At 32.7% G+C, this 20,542-nt stretch overlaps 1 non-coding gene and 1 pseudogene across 1 annotated transcript; both read left to right on the top strand.

Annotated features, from left to right (window-relative positions):
* The first annotated feature begins 656 nt into the window (after positions 1 to 656).
* On the top strand, positions 657 to 16,232 carry LOC134228472 (ATP-citrate synthase-like; annotated as a pseudogene).
* A 4,014-nt stretch (positions 16,233 to 20,246) lies between these two features.
* On the top strand, positions 20,247 to 20,318 carry Trnad-guc (transfer RNA aspartic acid (anticodon GUC)). Its single transcript has one exon. It is a non-coding gene; the product is annotated as a tRNA-Asp (tRNA).
* The last annotated feature ends 224 nt before the right edge of the window (positions 20,319 to 20,542 follow it).

Raw genomic sequence — 20,542 nt, 5'->3', positions numbered from 1 at the left:
GGGTGGCTTGGTATTTGATCGTACTTATCTGTGCCCCTGACACATATCAAACTTTTCAAATGTCCTTCAGTTATAGCTTATCTAAACAAAAAGATTAGTTTTATATAGCCTTGACTGATTCACACTTTAGATAACTTGACCTTACCTGGTAGCTAGTGTTACCTGTGTGTTTTTGATTTTTAATATAACGAGTCAGTTCAGGTGATGTTTACCTGTACATGTGCTGAGTCAACAAAAATCAGCTCTCGTCCACACTGTACTAATATAATCATTTGACGATTTGTCCATCATGGCCATTTGAGTGCTGGGATCATGAAAAAAAGTAATTTTAGGGAAAGAATTACATGCTTCAAGTATTTACTGCAGTTTATATTGTTTATCAATTTATCAGCAAAAAAAAAAAAAAAATTGTAGTGTAATAAAGACTTACCTTCAGAAATTTTGTTCAAAAAACAATTTCTCAGTATGACCATGTGTATACATGTACATGTATAACATGGAACCAATTTTAAAATTTTAATTAGAAACTTCAACATACATGTCTGAAAAGAAAAAAAATAGACCTTGACCTGATAAAATTGATAAATTTATCATATTATATCATATAAGTTTTGTTTTCTATATATATACATCTAGTCTTATTTTGATTATTGCAGATTGGTGCAGCTAAAGGGAAACTCAAACATTTTGTTATTGAACCATTTGTGAAACATGAACAGGTAATTAACATTTCTGATGCAAGTGATGTCCAAAATTACTTTAATCAATTATATATTGATTAATAAATTAAATTTGTAAACCAATCAGATGAATCGAGTCACAGTGAGGAGTAAAAAGGGTTTATAGAATGAACTATAATATTACATGTTCAGCATATTCAAATGGTGTATGTATAAAACTTCTAGTGATACAGGCATTATTTTTTCCAGTATAAAATAGAAGATAAAAATCAGTTTTGATTTATTTCTTGTTGTTTATTTTTTTTTTTCAGAGTGAGGAATTCTACTTGTGTATATATTCCTCCAGACACTGTGATACGATACTATTTCATCATGAAGGAGGGATAGACATAGGTGATGTGGATTCAAAGGTATAAATTTAATACTTTTACGTTTTGGTCACTTGATGTAGATGATTAGGATATAAATATAATGATTTCAAATTAATTTAATTTGATTGTAATTCAACTTTAATAAAGTTCAAAACATTTATTTCAATTATAGAATAATATCTCAATTATATATAGTACATTTACTAGTCTATAGAATAGAAATGTATTTTGAAAAATGTTCATCTGGTCATACATAGATATTATGGTAGTTGAAAACATTTTATGTACCATTTTAGGCAGTAAAACTAGACATTCCTGTTCTTGGAGAACTCACAGACTCTGATATAAAATCCAAACTGTTGTCTAAAGCTCCCACTGCAGCCCAAGAGTGAGTAATTTAAATTCTTTGTATGCTTGATGCACTGTAAGGTTTTCAGCCCTTTAATTGTGCATGGTTACAGATATTTAAACAGTGCTACATGATGCAAGATAATTTTTCAATACCTTCAGAAAATTATAAAGCTATGATTAAACTTAAAGTTTATTATGCTTTAACTACGAGGGTTGTCCCGTAAAATCGTGGACAAGTTGTCTAGTGTAAAAAATAAACATCACTGCGTTCTGAAATTTTCACTATTATTTAGTACATATTTTAGTAACATACACAGCAAATTTCAGATAAATATATGCATAAATAAACAAATTATGTGATTTTATGCCATGTATTGTATCACCTTACGGCGCATGGATTATAACGTCAAAATGTCTAAAACAGCGTCACGTTTTATCTTTGCTGAAAATGAAGTTGGATGAGTCCGACTTAAATTAAGGAATTTCATTGACACACTTTCTCTAGTCTCCATAAACAGTCGAAGAACCAATTGGCACCCTCATGCGATCTTCTGAAGATTTATCAGTACGTTACGGACAATATTCTCACCATCATTCATTAATAGAAAATCTCATATCGGCGGTCTACTGTGACAACGTCTTTTGCTATTACATTAGGAGTTTGTCCGTATGTTTTGTACTCCCCAGGGACTCGATCAAATAAGACTTCGCTAAGAAAATTCCTTTTTCATTTGTATACTTAAGATATGGTGATATTTTTATAATTTTTTTTCTTCTATGGTCATTTCAAGTCTCTAAAGGTGTCATTACAACATCGAATTAAAACGGAACTGCTCTCCGGTGCGCCGTAACGTCATAAAACGTCGCCATTTTTCGTGTGTTGTGTTTACCTTTTTCCCATTTCGAATGCTCGAAAAACTGCCAAAAATTAACCAAATGCCTTAATTTTTTTACAAAGACTACAAAATTGATTGTGGAATTGAATTAGGATAATTTTAATCCAAATCTTATGTATTTAAAACTTTTATTTTGAATTCAGACTTGTGTATTCTTTAATAAAACTTTGGTTTTTTGTCCGTGCGCCGTAGGACAATACCCCGTGCACATTCCAGCATAATGAAATCTTTATCTTTGCCTATATTTTACCAAAAAAATTATCATGCACTTAAATATGATAAATAAACATTTACTGAAATTTTCAGCTTAGTGCGCCCATTACTTTTCGAGAAAAACGTTTTGTCCACGATTTTACGGGACAACCCTCGTATAACATTCCTTTTCTTTTATATTGAAGTACAGTATTTTTGTAAAGTACATGTAGTTTACAATGTATATAAAGTTGATATGTATTAACACTAACTCTCTTTTTAGACCCTTAACAAAGTTTATCAAGGCTCTTTACACTGAATACAGTAGTCTATATTTTACCTACTTAGAAATTAACCCATTAGGTGAGTCAATTTGCGTTTTCCTCACAAATCGATCTCAAAAAAAGTGAAAGATAGATTCATAATTTTTTTTCTGTAATGAATGAATGTATTTTGTACAGCCTTAGAGTCTACATGTACATGTAGGATAAAAGTTGTTTTTTGATATCATTTATTAATATTATGATTTTGTGAACATGGGACTATATGTATGTTACTGTAAATCACTTTTTATTCGCGAGAACTTTATTTTGGCGTAATTAAGCGAGACAGTGTGCTCGCGAAAATTTAATTCTCGCGTATAATAGCATTCCTTAAGATTATATAGAGCAATAACCACAGTTCGTGAAAATTTTGTCTCGCTAATCAAGAGTCAATGACTATCTCGCGAAAAAAAGGTGTCGCGAAAATTTAGTGATCTACAGTACTTTTTACCTGACAGTGTTCACTGGAGGCAGATCTACACATCTGGACCTGGCTGCTAAGATTGACCAGTGTGCGGAGTATCTCTGTAAGTCTCTGTGGGGAGATCTGGAATTTCCTCCACCATTTGGCAGGGATGCTCTCCCAGAAGTAAGTCGAACAAAATTGTACATCCATGTTCTATTTCAAATGCTCCCCAGATTAGAACAATTCATTTAAAAAATAAATCTTTTGACAGAAACTTGATTTTTTTTTTATCTAGGAAGCATACATTGCTGAACTAGATGCTAAGAGTGGGGCATCTTTAAAACTGACCGTTCTGAACAAATCTGGTCGAATCTGGACCATGGTTGCAGGGGGTGGAGCTTCTGTCATATATGCGTAAGTCTGTTAATTGGATCAATATATGGAGAAGTAAGGTTACAGGGAAATGTAGTGTTAGGATGATTAAATTTATGATTTATAGTTAAATTTCATTAACTCAAACTCAATAGGACCAAGAAAAACTTGGAGAGATATCCAAGGATTCATGATATTGAGGGTAAAAGAATATGTGGTTGAGTTAACATCTACTCAAGATATCAAAGTTTAACTGTACTTGCATTATTATTGTCTTTATTTTCAGTGACACAATATGTGATTTGGGAGGAGCTAAGGAGCTGGCAAATTATGGAGAGTACTCTGGAGCCCCCAGCGAGCAGCAGACGTATGAGTACGCCAAGACAATCCTGTCTCTGATGACAGCAGAGATCCACCCCGAGGGTAAAATCCTCATCATCGGAGGCGGCATAGCTAACTTCACTAATGTAGCAGCCACATTTAAGGTATATACCAAGCGCAGGTTGAGAATTATATTGGGTCACAATAAAGTTCCAGCTGACACCATTGTATATCTCATATACTCTCATTATAAAGTGTACATCTCCCTTCTCCCCCAACCATAAGCTTTTAGTTTGAAAAGAACAATTAGTGTTGCTACATAGAAGAAAACAAAAAAATACTGAAATTTTATCTGATTCAAAATTAATTCCTTTAGTTTTACATACATGTATCTTAAAATTATTTATTTTTAAAGTCATTGATTTCTGAAGGATCATACTACCGGTAGATATTAAGTCTGCTTTTTTTTCAGGGCATAGTAAGAGCTCTGAGAGAATACCAACAGAAGCTGATAGAAGGCAATGTTATTGTGTACGTCAGGAGGGCAGGGCCAAACTACCAGGAGGGGCTCAGGATCATGAGAGAACTGGGTGTGTATAATGGATGAAAGTTTTAAAAAATTATTTGTTTACTTCAAATTTTATTGAACTTAAACATTATCTTGTTAAAAAAAAGATTTCTTTACTAAATTAAACAATTTGTACCTTTCTGATAATATTTTGCATGCTTGCAATAACTATTTAATAGGGATGTCGAAATATTCATTTTCCTTAGTCGAACATTCGATTGTATTATTCGAACGATAGTCGACTATTCGGAACATTTTTTTTCATAATAAAATCTTGATTTCCGTTTTTCTTTTATTTGCATAGACTATGCAAGAGTTATCCTTCTTTGGTGTATGCATTATGCTTTTGACAGATATTCACAGGCACTTGACTTGTAGCTATTATGTTTACATGAAATTATATTTATTTAGTTTTATTATACATCAAAAACTACCAGCAAATATTTTTTTAAACTCATTTAAATAAAATAAGATAAAAACAGCATCTACACGTAGGTCCCCGTGTGCATGGTATGATATTGTTAATTCCGATTACCGTATTAACTTTATAACGGTTAAATCCTCTAGCTTACAACACTACAAAGTATGCGTGTTTTTATAAAAATAATTATCAAATTATCAAAACGTGTCTCGGCTACCGTACGTGAACCTTTGAACATGACTAAAATAACAATAGGCCCCTATTATGTATGCATGGAATGTAATGTCTAATTAACTGTGTTTTCATTATAATTTTAGAAACAAAACCCAGCACAGTGATTCATAATTTATCAGAAAAACAATTGTTATTGACAATTATCAGATTATAGAAGAGGATTTATGCATTTAACTTTTTCATAAATTTGTAATTAAGAGTTATCGCTCTTTTTTTATCGTATTTTATTTAGTCGATAGTCGGTCGCATTATTCGATGGTCGGTCCTTCGACTGACAAGTCGAATAGTCGACTATTCGTTGACATCCCTACTATTTAATATTTGTTTTTGCATTCTATTAAAATAATGATGGTTCATTAAATGTTTTTTATTTTTATCACAGGAAATACCCTGGGAATTCCAATCCATGTATTTGGTCCAGAAACCCATATGACAGCTATTGTCAGTATGGCTCTTGGGAAAGAGAGAGATTCCATTAACACCACGGCCCATGAATACCACGGCAAACTTTTTGTTGCCAACTGGAGGGGTAGGTGTCTAAAAGCATATGTATAAACGTTCATTGTTATTGCTGTATAATCTCAGAGCATGCCAGTGCTTAACACCTGTTTTGTCAGGAATTAAAAATAACTGACGTTTTTTTTTTAAATGTAATCAGAACTTTCCACAGCATTAGCAGGAAATGCATATAAGTATTTAGCAATTCTAGCCCATTTAAAACCTTAAATATGAAAATAATTTTGATTATGAAATATTACAATTAGTGATCATTTATTTTATCAAATTTCCAGGTTGTCCAGGTAATATTGAGCACTTTGATATTGTTATTAGTATAGCTGTAGTAATGTAACTTGTATGCAATATACTATGGTGAAAATCCAGTGTAACAAATTTACTAACATTTTTCTACTCTTTTTAAAGAGAAGGGCACCTGCATTCCACCAAAAGAGCAGTTATTTTATCACAGTACTACATATGTACACTTAATAGTAAAAACAGTAAACATTGGTGTATATTATTATAATTATATAAACTATATATAATAAACTTAAAAGAATAATTGCTTCATGTGTCTGTGTCTGTTTGCATGTATTTTTTTTTTGGTACATTTGCTTATAAAGACATTCATGACAACATGTATGAAAATTTCCATATAAAACCTTCATCTACCAGCCCCTTCAGATGCTGCATGCATGTTAACAGCATGCTGACTTGATTCAATCTAAATATTATGTTGAATATTTTTCTTCCCTAAAATTTATCTTTTGTTGCATTTTAATTCAATACATGCAGGCTTTGACACAACTGGGTCATGTATTTAAAACCTAATAACATATGTAAGTTATAGCTAAAGTGCACATGTAAATGTTATACATGAAAATTTTAATTTCTTGTTTGACATCATCACACTGTTTGTGGTTTGGTTTGAGGTACCTTTCACGGTTTACATAATATTTCAGGCTCCCTCATTTTACTGCCAGCAGGGGATGTCTTTGGGGGTAAAGTTTTGATGTTGTATTGTTAGCATGCAGAGATTGTGATTCCTTTTTTTTCCTCCCATTTTTCATTATTGAAAATGCAGCATTTATAGTTTCTTTTGCAAGATGAGTTTCCAAGAATAACTATCCTGAGTTTCTAGTGACTGCTGAAAGGCAATGCAATGTTAGTGTATAAGTTTATTGTGTTGATTTCTTCTCTTACAGTATTTCTATTGCATCACTTCCAATCAACAGACAAGACCAGTTCTCAAAAACTATTTTTTTTCCTTTTTCCCTTGTGAAGAACTTTTAAGACAGAAGTTTTTTTTAGCATAATCTGTGAATTATAATTAAAAATGCTCCATCTGTTTCAGATATATTAAAATTTTGTAGTCTTAGAATAGTGAATATGAAATTTTGTCTGTCACTTTTTTCTTATGCTCTGAGTGGTGTTCCCATTTCATTACTTGTAAGAATGTATTTGAGAAAAAATATTCTACATATTTCTAGGTCTAATGATCCAAAAATTCAAATGAGGTTATCCATCAGCCATCTGTTGACTGTCAGATAACTTTTCAATTTTCAACTTTCTCTTCGAAACCACTTGGCCAAATTAAACCAAACTTGGGCTAACATACTAAGTTTATTAAAGATAATTATTTATTATATTGGCTAGGGTAAGTGTTATTCTCATTTGGACTGCTGTTTTTCTGTATTTTCATACATATTTAGGGATTATATGTAAAGTATGGAATTTACATTAAGTAGAATAAATCAAAGAATTTATTGACCAAGGAATCCATTTAATTTTTCATTTATTGAGCAGATTGAGAGAAAAAAAATTGAGAACTGGTCATTTAAATATTTATGGACCTTTTACACCAGTCCTATGTTGTTTAAAAAATATTATATATAGAAATACATTCTTACCTTATGTACATAAAAATATAGGTACATGTATATATATTACATTAATATCTTTTTCTTGGCTTTCTAAATTCAGTGTAATATACATGTACTATTTATCCTAGCTGATACATGTACTCCATATTGCAATAATGCTCAATATAAAGTCATGTAAATTGGTTGTTGCTCATTTTCAAGTTGTTGAATGATTTGTTGTACTGTAATACAGTAAACATTTACTTATGTTTGAATTGTAAGACTAGATGTTTTTGTTAGAAACAATTTTCTTGCACACTTCACACAATACACTGATACAGATGTATTAAATCTATTACACAGTTATCTAGAAAATGTGCACAAGTAAAAATCTTGGGATTAAAACATGGTTTTCAGATGTATGCATGCTCTTCGAAATACTTGCAAAGGCCATTCAGCATCTCAAGTATACCAGACAATGTATTGTGACATAAATACATCTTTTCAGGCCTCTCCCTCAACTAGCAGAAGGGGGTCAGTTAATGAATCCACACCAAAGTCTGAGGTCAAGGTCACTGTTCAAGGTGAAGGTCAAAAGGCCACATCAAAGTCTGAGAGTACCCAGCCTCTGTTTACAGAGAAGACACAGTGTATTATCTGGGGGATGCAGCAGAGAGCCGTACAGGGGATGCTGGACTTTGATTACGTCTGCTCCAGGCGAGACCCTTCAGTAGTCGCCATGATTTATCCATTTACGTAAGTTAATAACTGTCAGGATAAATTCTTTTGGATTTTATTCTTAGTCAAGGGTTTCAAGTCATTGCTAAATGATTGGAAAAGTACATATAAACTTGTTTTTGAATTTTAACAGGGGAGACCACAAACAGAAATTTTACTGGGGACATAAAGAAATTCTTGTTCCAGGTAAATTTTTATTTGTATATGGAAAATGCAGAGTTGTTGAAGGTATGGTTTGTAAGGTGTTATTTATATTGGTAGAAATTTCATCATAACATGATGGGTATTGTTTTATAGTTTACAAGAACATGGCTGATGCAATGAAGAAGCACCCACAGGCAGATGTCCTCATCAGCTTTGCTTCACTAAGGTCGGCTTTTGAGAGCACCATGGAAACTATGAGATACCCACAGGTATTGTCAAAAGCCTAAAAGATTTAAGCAATTTTAATACATCATATTTTATTTGATGGCTATAAATTTCTGAAATGGAATTACATAAAATGGATGTGCTCATGCAAAGTTTTTCTGATGAAATGCTTACATGTATTGGGAAAAATATGATTCATACTTAACTTCTTAGTGTTGGAATTAAGTATATCAATTCAGATGAATTGAAAAATATTTAAATTCATATCTATAGATTCGTACTATTGCCATCATTGCTGAGGGTATTCCAGAAAATCTGACAAGACAGATCATTAAAGAAGCTGACGAGAAAGGAGTGTTCATCATAGGACCTGCCACAGTAAGTTATAACTAGAGTCAACCAAGAAAAGCATGCCTCACTTGCTAAAGCATAATTGATGTCTGGTTAATCTTTTAGTGGCACACTTGCATTAAAAGTCATACAAGTTTTAAAATACTCTCACGAGTTGAAAGACTACTTTTTAATGGAATGTATCATCACATAGGGACATAACTCCTGAACTGTCAAGCTTAGGCTAAAATGAATAATTAAAATCATGCCATTGGGTTACCCTGGTAAATTACAAAAGTCATAGCTCCAAGCAATATTTTAGCAGAATATCAAACACCTACCCCCTTACAGTTCTCAAACTTATTGCCAAATTATTCTTTTAAAAAATAAGATAGCTATAAGCCTTCAACTCACACAAATTATTGATATATCATCATAAATCTATAATGTAGGTAGGTGGTGTGAAACCTGGATGTTTTAAGATTGGTAATACTGGAGGAATGTTAGACAATATCTTGGCATCGAAGCTGTTCAGACCTGGAAGGTAAGAGAAGTATGATGAAGGCGGAAAATTTATTGCAGATGCTGAGTATCCACATGAAGAAACAATCTTAATTTCTCCATTACAAACTAATTGAATATCATTGCTTTTAAAACCAGTGTTTTTTGTTAAATACATGTATATCAGAAGCTTGCCCATTTTGAAAAGTTATATCACATTTTTCATATTAGAAATCAATAATAATTCATTGTCTCTTTTTTGCAGTGTTGCATATGTATCTAGATCAGGAGGCATGTCCAATGAATTGAATAACATCATCTCCCTTAATGCTAATGGTGTATATGAGGGGATAGCCATTGGGGGTGACCGATACCCTGGCACAACTTTCATGGACCATATATTAAGATACCAAGAAGACCCAAAAGTCAAAATGATTGTATTACTAGGAGAGGTAACTCTGTCACTTTTATTATTTAATTCAAACCTGGGATATTACGAAGAACAAATGTAAGGGAGAGAAATCTACTTATGATTTCAAACTTTATATATTGAATTTAGTTTGTTCAAGTTTTGTGTATTGCATTCTTACATGTAAATTAGTTTTTGCAACATTTAAAACCAATGTTTTTATAATTGATTACATGCACAGTTTTATAATTGTATATGATGAATCTCTATAATAATGTAGCAATTAATTACAGGTGGGTGGTACAGAGGAATACCACATTGTGAGTGCTATGAAGAGTGGACGTATAAACAAACCTCTGGTGGCCTGGTGTATAGGAACCTGTGCCAAAATGTTCACATCCGATGTAAGCTTTAGTTATTATATACATATTGTCTACTTTCATACCTCTTTTACTAAATTAATGTTTTATTTAAATTCTGCAAAGATACTGAAAGAATATGTATCCTCCAAAAAAGTTTGATACAGAAAGTGTCCTCAAAATTGTTCAAACAGGTGCAGTTTGGCCATGCAGGTGCTTGTGCTAATGCAGAGGCAGAAACAGCCTCAGCTAAAAACCAAGCTTTGACAGATGCAAAGGCTTATGTTCCCAGAAGTTTCGATGAATTGGGCACTCTAATAAAGTAAGAAAATGTCAAAATTTAGTTTTTTTAATTTACCAGTTCTTTTACTATTAATTATTATGATTATTAAATTATTTAAAAACTCATATTATGTTGATTAAGTGATTTTGAAACACACACAGATGGTCTGGAAACATGATCTCTCTGTTAGTCACTAGTTCTCTTTCATGTTTTCATCTTGAAGTCTACAAAGACCTCATATTATATATTATATTATCATAATAATTGTTTTGTACAGAGAGGTTTATGACAAGCTGGTAGAGAATGGGACCATTGTACCAGAACCTGAGAGACCTCCACCTACAGTACCGATGGACTTCACTTGGGCTAGAGTAAGTTACTGTCAAGTGGAACATTTAATATGTAACATTAATACTTACATAGATGTAATGAGAGGTATTTGTACACCATTTGAGTAAGAACATTTTAAAAATTAGATTGAATTATGTCTCTTGAGTTTACAACGGATTTCCTATGATTGATATTTGAAACAGGAAATTCTTGAATGTTAGTTCCATTGAGAAGTTCAGTATCTTTGAATTCAACATGAAAGAAATTAAGAGAAAAGCAGATTCATTTTAAGTAAAAAAAGTCTAGGAATCAAAGTACCCTATGTGTATCCCTTTTTTGCAGGAGCTTGGGTTGATCAGGAAACCTGCATCCTTTATGACCAGTATCTGTGATGAGCGGGGACAAGAACTATTGTATGCTGGGATACCAATCACGGACATTTTCAAAGAAGATATGGGTATCGGAGGTGTGCTTAGTTTGCTTTGGTTCCAGAGAAGGTTTGTCTTGAGATTATCTGTTTAACTATCTGTATTCAGCTAAAGATGAATATTAGGAAAATGGAAAAAATAGGCTCATCTTCAATAGCCAAGGGCTTCTGATCCAAAATCTACTCTAGAGTAGATTTCAAATCAGAGTCCCTTGGCTAGCTAGTTGAAATAGGCTTTGCCTGTTGCCAAATCCCATTCTATTTCTTGTAAAAAAAAAGATGTATAAATAGAAATGAATATCATAAGTACTTCATTTACTTAGATTATGTCAAGATTGTGCTCTACATTATTGAGCACTGTTGATTAAAGGGACACATATTTTGCATCAGGCAAAATTCATGACCTTCTATTGATCAAATGTGGTGCTCGATGCAAAACTTTTAAGAAGTTCAATTTGAATTAAATCTGTGTGTTAATAAAAACAATATATGCTATACTTTGAACTGATATTTGTTCCATATCTTATTTCCAGATTACCAAAATATGCCACAAAGTTCATAGAGATGTGTTTAATGGTAACAGCTGACCATGGACCCGCCGTGTCAGGGGCTCATAACACCATCGTGTGTGCTCGAGCGGGCAAAGACCTGGTGTCCTGCCTAGCGTCTGGTCTCCTCACCATTGTAAGCTCATTCTATTATTAAATTTGATCTGACAAAGAGAAATTATTAAACTTGAATCTGTTCTTGAAGTATAGAATGGATTTGAGAAGTTAAGTTTTATAAATAAATAAAAACTAAATTTTGATGGATTTGAAAACTTAATGAACTAAACAATAATTCTTTGATAAATTGAAATAGACTTAAAAAGTGTGGAATGCCATCTGAAATACTTTTATAATTTTACCTACAGGGAGATAGGTTTGGAGGGGCCCTGGATGCAGCAGCCAAACAGTTCTCTGATGCCTATACCAGTGATATGATACCAATGGAGTTTGTCAACAACATGAGAAAGGAGGGGAAACTTATCATGGGGATAGGTCACAGGGTCAAATCAGTAAGTAAGGATAGGTCAAAGGGTCATATCAGTAGGAAAAGATAGGTCACAGGGTCAAATCAGTCGGAAAAGATAGGTCACAGGGTCAAATCAGTAGGAAAAGATAGGTCACAGGGTCAAATCAGTGAGTACGGATAGGTCACAAGGTCAAATCAATAAGTAAGGATAGGTCAAAGGGTCAGATCAGTAAGAAAAGATAGATCACAAGTCAATTCAGTAGGTAAAGATAGGTCTCAGGGCTAACTCGTCAAGTAAGAATATGCCACAGGGTCAATCAGTAAAGTTAAACGAAATTAAGGATAGATCACAGGATTTTTTTTTGCAATATTCAGTTTGCCTTTTTTTCAGATCAATAATCCTGACATGAGAGTGGTGATACTTAAGGAGTATGCCCAGAAAAACTTCCCTGCTACACCTCTACTGGACTACGCCATAGAAGTGGAGAAAATTACAACTTCTAAGGTAATAACAGAAATTAAAGGGTAGAAAAAGCATGGAGTGATCTTAGTATGTCACTTTCATCATTGTCATTAACAACCTGTAGCATACATGCAAATTAATTATACCCCCCGCAAACGAAGTTTTGGGGGGTATATGGTAATTACCTTGTCCGTCCGTCCGTCTGTCTTGCTGTCTGTCTGTCCAGCTGTCTGTGCAAAAGTGTCCGGTTCATATCTTTCTTACGGAGGAACATTAGAATCTACTGCTCCACACAAAGATTGCACTTGACCTAAGGGTGTGTCTTGACCTTGACCCAAGGTCATTTAGGGAAGTTCAAGATCACTGGAAGAAAAATTTCATAATTCGTGTCCAGTCCATATCTTTCTTATGGATAAACTTAGTAGATTCTAATTTCACACAAAGATTGCACTTGAACTAAGGGTGTGTCATGACCTTGATCCAAGGTCATTTGGGGAAGGTCAAGGTCACTGGAAGAAAAATTTCATAATTCGTGTCCGATACATATCTTTCTTATTGATAAACTTGGTAGGTTCTCATTTCACACAAAGATTGCCCATGACCCAAGGGTCTGTCATGACCTTGACTCAAGGTCATTTGGGGAACTTCAAGGTCACTGGAAGAAAAATTTCATAATTTGTGTCCATATCTTTCTTATGGATAAACTTGGTAGGTTCTTATTCCACACCAAGATTCCTCCTGACCTTAGGGTGTGCCTTGACCTTTAACCAAGGTCCTTTTTGGAACTTCAAGGTCACTGGAAGAAAAATTTCATAATTCGTGTCCATTTCTTTCTTATGAATAAACTTGGAAGGTTCTAATTTCACACAAAGATTGCTCATGACCTAAGGATGTGTCATGACCTTATGTCAAGGTCACTTGGGGAAGTTCAAGATCACTGGAAATTTTTTTTATAATTTTTGTCTGGTCCATATCTTTCTTTATTATGGAAAAACTTGAATCTACTACTTCACACAAACATTTCTTATGACCCGAGGTTGTGTCATGACCTTGACCCAAGGTCAATTATGCAAGTTCAAGGTCACTGACAGAAAAAGTTCATAATTCGTGTCTGGTCTGTATATTTAGTGTATTTTTGTTATTAGGCAGCACCTTCGTTGCATTTATAAAAAATATAATGAGCAATTACATTTGCACTAAAAGTGTTTTAGCATTTCTCTCTTCTCTTAGATCCATAAAATATTCATGAATTAGCACTTCTGAAAAACCCAGCGGGGGGTATTTTGTTCCGTTTGGACAGTTCTAGTTTATATTCAAATGGGAAGAGGGATTAAATCCTTTTACTGCTACATGTGCCATCATTTCTCTTTTTTGAAAACTCGTTTACTTCACTTTTCTGGATTAATAACTTTATGAATGTAACAATGTACATCTGGAATGATCAATTAATGAGCACATGTCCTCAATTCATTCAGCTTATTTATGCCTCTAAGTGGAATGGCAGTTGTTCTCTATATTTTGATTTATCAACACAGCAAGATTATAATGAGTGCTTGTATTTTTTATTTTCTAGAAACCTAACCTAATCCTGAATGTGGATGGTTTTATTGGAGTGGCATTTGTTGATCTGTTGAACAACTGTGGATGTTTTACTGGTGAGGAGGCCAGAGAATTGATAGATGTCGGGGCCCTCAATGGGTTATTTGTACTAGGTCGTAGCATGGGATTTATTGGTAAGTGTGATAACCCATAGCCCCATATGCATATATTTAAAAACTACTTCTGAATATTTTCAGCTAAATTGAATTTTTATTTAGTGTTTGTAGCACTTCAAGGAACCCATTTTGATAACTCACAACTTGTTTTTTAAGGTCATTTCCTGGACCAGAAACGACTGAAGCAGGGACTGTACCGACATCCTTGGGACGATATCTCCTATGTTATGCCAGAAACTATGGGATTGATGGGGGAGGATACAGATAAAATCTAGAGATCTTCAGACCTATCAAAGCCATCGGAATGTGTCCAGGGTGGGCCTTGAACAATCCAAGATGACGTGATCTCAAACGAGGGACTGAATATTAGTTTACAAAATGCTTACTAGATAAAACTGTAGGGGAAATACTTCAAAGCCATTGAAAATGTTGTAGTTGTAATCAGTTAATTTGTTGTGGAAATAATCAATTTTTGTGATAAATCATTGTGCTAGAAAGTAATACATAGGCTAGGCTGAGAGCAGTATTTTTGTTATAAAATAGCCTGTATTTATATAGGGTGAAATACATTGGATTTCTTGTAAAAGACATGCATTGACTGGACCATTAATTCATACATGTATGAGCACTGTGTAATTTATTTCTGTGCAATAGTTGCTATCATTTAAGAGTGCTTGATGTTAGTTAGTGAAGTTTTTGTTTGAATCATATACAACAAGTAAATGTCTCCTTTGTTAGAGAATGCATTTAAACGTATGTAATTTAAAGTTAGTGAGCATCTGTTTATTTTTCTCTTCTGTTTCATTTTGGTTTTTACTGTGGCCATATTATAAAATGTCTCATTTCACATTTGATTGCATTCTATAAATGTACCTGATATGAGAGTATTAACGTATTCATGTAGTGTCTGTCAGTGTTCAAGCTGTTTAAGTTTGCAGTGTGAAAGTTTTCTGTTATTCAGTTTTCTGATTGTGGTTCATTTCGTAAGCTTCCTTATAAGGTATTACATATATTACCTTTTAGAAGTACACTATCTATTAAATCATGTATTTTATTAAATACATATATAATTTATTATTTAAAAAAAATTAAGCTGTATGTTTCCGTCACAATTTACTAATTCTGATGTCAGTTGTTAATGGTTGCTTTGTTGTTTTAATAATTCTAAGGAAGGTGGGGTTGAGATTATGAAAATATATACACAGGTATGTACATGTCATATCTAATATATTACTACGACATGCTTGTATACATAAAGATAATATGCGAACTTCTTTATTGTTTATATATGTTTAAAGTAGTAAATTATTTTGTTACTGAATCTCCTCTCATATATATAAAAGATATATAATACATTTATTACTTGAAGGAAAGCTTGATTCTAGAAATTGAAATCCAGTCACCAAATTAGAATTTTTATATATCATCTGAAATGTTGGTAGAATACTTAAGTTAAATTTTATCATAATTCATGTCGAAATCATTATCAATATTATTTAGCCCCTTGTGCATTTGATGTTACATTGAAATACAAAAAAAGTTAATGGTGCAATTCAAATGGGACTGTGACTCTGAATTATGAATAGGTCATTTTCATTTCAGAGGTTTTCTTTTAAGAAAATCCATGTAAAACATATCCATTTTGTGTATTGTCTTAGTAAGTTACTATAAATGAGTTGTAATTTATTTTTGATTTGCATATCAAATATGTCTGCTGATAAAATATGAATAAATTAAAGAAATTTAACAAAACAGAAGCATTTGAATGGAAATTATCCAGATCTGGGAGGTCTTTTGGAACATTTACATGTACCGGGGTACATGTAATTTTTTGTAATCTAAATCCAGTTTTCATCCATCTTGCATGTAATGTTGAAAGAGTCACAGGAATTCTGCAGATTTAGTAAATTTTATACATTTACTTTTCTTATTTATATCCAAATTTTCATTAATTTTCAAGCACTTTTTCTTTTAGAAAGCTTGTCCAACCACCAAATTTACAAATTTTATTCACCAATACACTGTATCAGATAATCTTATAAACAAACATCTCAGACAGGCAAGCTGCCTTGATAGATCACCTGAGCTGAAAGCTCAAGTGAGCTTTTCTGATCACCCTTCTCCGACATCTGCCTATCTGTCTGTCTGTCTGTACACTTTTCACATTTAAGACTTCTCAAGAACCAATGGGCATATTTTTACCAAAATTGGTACATGGCATCCTTGGGTAAAGGGGGAATATAATTCTTTAACGTGATGGGCCATGCCCATTTTACGAGGAATTAATAAATAAATCAAAAAAAGACAAAAATAGGGTGGGGTCATTAAAAAATCTTCAATCCAAGAACCACAGGGCCAGAAAAGCTGAAACTTAGGTGGAAGCATACCTGGATAGAGTAGATTCTAGATTGCTCATATAATGATACCCCTGGGGTAGGATGACTCCACAAAAAATATGAAGTTCTGGTAAGGAACAGCAGGCCTTATAATATATATGTAATTGAGTATTATGGGCCTCTTGTACTTTTAGAAGTACCTAGTCCATGCCTTAAAATCAGCTTTTTAATGAATAAAAATTGTTTAGTAGAATATAGTTCTTTATATAGATCCATTATAGTGTGAAGTCCCATTATATAAGTTTTATCTGCTTTCAATATTGATTTAGCTGGAGAATGTTGAAGTATGTTTTGTTTACTGTAGGTTTTAAGTTTAAAAGTAAACTCAAATTTGGAGACAGGTAGTACCTATATATTTAGTATTACCTCTTTGATAAGTGGTGTTTTACTTAAGTAAATAAATAGGATTCAAATACCAATATTTGCTTTCCTTTCAATGGGCTTATATCCCGACATCTACAAAAAGCATGAATCAGGAGATAGAGAGACCCATTCATAAAGATAAAATGTATTTGCATGATTTGTGCAAGAAGAAATAATATCTTATTGATAAACAGGTTTTACTGGTAGGAATTGACTTGACAGGGGCATATACTGAAAGGTTTCTGTCCAACCTCTGTTAGCCCTGTTGATATGTCTGGTAAATAATTTTGAAGGAGTTCCCTGGTGATTTCCTATTTTAGCTTCGAAGTGAATAGTTCTTTTGTAACTACAATCCAAGAATTACATGTAATAATGACGGCTCAGAGAAGCTATTTTAAAAAATCTTCCTTTACATCACTTCTAGAGATTCGGGATTTTATCATTGTCTAACATTAATTTTGATTTAACTCTTTACTGTAAATTTGATAACTATACATGTATTGGCTGGCACTAAAAAAAATCTTCATACATTTACAAAATTAATGTGAATTTATCTGTCCGGAACGTGCGAATGCGATTTTTTTCTAACAAATTTGTTGTACAGGTATCTAAGGTCTGTCTTTCTGCGCTTTCAAGGAAAGAAATGGAAAAAAAGCTCTTAATATTCTTCCTTTTTTAAGGATTACTATTTTATAATGAAGGTTCTATTTCTTTGTGAAATTTCGTCTTCAATAATGATTTTTTCCCCTCATGTACTTGTCCGTTCGATATGCTATTTGCTTGGATTTCATTTTAAGCTCCATTTTTTGTTTGAAAAATGAAATCATTGAAAATTAAAGTAAGCTACAACTTCTCCATTTAATTAAAATATATTTTAGAAATAAATCATAGTTCCAGATCCAGTATTTGGTTTTATATGTACATGTATATAAATTGAGGCCACGAACTATATTAAGTATTGCATGCAAATGTCATGGTGATACATACCCAAAAAGTTAGGGTAGCTGAATGCACAGAACATTCATGATAGCATGCAATGCAGTGTGGTTAGTTACCAAAGATGTTAAGGTTAGAAAAAGTTTCTTAAAATAAGGTAATATTTGTTTTTTACTTAGTTTTTACTTATCTAATAAGGGTAGTGTAAATAGAGATGGAAAGTCAATATTTACTTTCCTTTCGGTAAGCTTATTTAGACAGAATACTTAGATATCACAGATAATAAACCCATTCATAAAATTTGTTCTGTCTGTGCAGAAAGTTGAAGCCGACGCTAAACAAGGGGTTTAAAGACAACCTTGAAAGGACCACAGACTGATAATTTTTTCTGTCGTGCACGCACGTGCATGTTTATCAGTCTGACTAGTAAGGAATTATCATGGACTTTCCCAAAAATTTCCTGAATCGACCTTGATCAAAATGAAATGTAGGTTATTATTACTCATATAAAAAATCACAGCATACAGCTCCTAATGAGTCATGAGTATACATTTGACGGGGGGGGGGGGGGGGGGGTAATTAAGATCTTGTATAAGTGGACAAATTTAGCGATTTGTCCTCAAAATGCGATCTCAGCACCCTTCCTAATAGTACATGTAATAAGGCCAAAAATAAATACACACTAAGATTCTGCTTATATGGGTATTTTATTTCGTTTCCAATGAATTTCCAAATTCTATCATAGTAAATATAAAACAAAATTCCAATTAATCTCATCTTATCTCAGGGGATAGGTTGGGTGAATGGGTTAGAATTCATTATTGTAAATTTCAGGATCCACCCCTTCCTAACTTTATTATTACCTATATCCCCATTTTCTCTAAATTTTTTTTGTCATATTAACTTATTATAACCGGTTTAAATAAAACTGTATAAAATGAGAAAAAAGATAATAGCCTTGTGACTTTAAGATCGACTGCATTAAAATTCAAAGCGCACATTGATCAGCTTTATGCGTTCTATGTACATAAATCATGCATGTATGATTTTCATTCAAGGTGAAATTAAACATCCTTCAGTTACACACAGGGCGTGTAAGCAGCAGACATGCCTTTGAGCCAACACTTTGGGTGGAGCATTCTTTTTCATGTCATTCTTCACAGATATATTATCTTTGTTCATTTTAATCCGTAAAATATAATTAAATGCAAAGTATTAAAAGAAAAATGAGTGCAGCGAATTTGTACTTGACAACCTTCTCTAAACTATTTATAAATTTATTTTTTAAAAATTATAACCGACTAAAGCGCTATTATATTTGTTTTGGTACCTAAATATAGTTTGTAAAATAATTTTAAATCCCCCCCAAAAACTACACAAAATGTTTCCTCTCTATTTCTCTCTACATCTCTTGATCTCTTAATCTTCATGCATGCATGGAATTTGCAAAATGTGTGTCATTACTCATTTTTGTTATTATATTTGAGAGGAAAAATAAAGAACGTGTTTGGTGTTGCATTATTTCTAACAAAAAATAATATATAAATATTTTAAATAATTGAATAAAATAAATGAATAAAAAAATAAAGGCATGGAAAAGAGGAGTAAGCCATTTTGATTTGTTTACATATTAATTCTGGGCGACTCAACTTTTTTCCCGTTCATTTTATATATTTGTTCACAACATTTTGTTCACTCTCTACCATCGGCTCATACTGATATATCATATTTGAAATCGAAATAATTTATATAGGTCTAGAAGGTTAACTACTTGAATAACTCATCACAGGCACTTGTTTCTGTAATTTTATTTCCTGCAGAATAATAATAAATAAATTCAGTATTATATATATATATATATTTTTTTAAATTTTATAACAGAGACATTAAATAACGTGCTTGTGTTTCCCTTTTAAACTTATAGGTACATGTAATTAACAAATTCGTGTACCCTGGATTGTCTGTGTTCGCTTCGCTAATAATGTTGATCCGCTTCCAACGATGAGGGCGACGGAATCAGCCGAGGTTTGCCGAATGCAATCTAATCGAATAAAGTCACGTGACATCTACTCCACTAGTTTTTGCACTGAATGGAATTAAACCTCTCCTCATCATGAATCCTCGGTAGTATAGTGGTAAGTATCCCCGCCTGTCACGCGGGAGACCGGGGTTCGATTCCCCGCCGGGGAGGATTCGTTTTTTCTCTCCGCTTTATCCTTTATTGTACACTGTAAAAAATTAATAAATAAAAAAAAAATTCATGGGTTTCAATGAACTGAAATTAAAAAAAAAAAAAAACACTACAAATGTACAGGTATGTACATACATGTACATTTAAAACAGAACAACTAAAAAAGTTTGATTATAACATACATTAGTAATATTCTACTTTATCTCTTTTCAAAATCTTAACT

This window comes from Saccostrea cucullata, unplaced genomic scaffold (assembly GCF_032062105.1).
Source record: "Saccostrea cucullata isolate Sc308-1 unplaced genomic scaffold, CSIRO_AGI_Scuc_v1 ctg7717, whole genome shotgun sequence".
NCBI lineage: Eukaryota > Metazoa > Mollusca > Bivalvia > Ostreida > Ostreidae > Saccostrea > Saccostrea cuccullata.
Note: the sequence above shows the minus strand (reverse complement) of the source record. Positions and strands in the feature narration are given on the sequence as shown.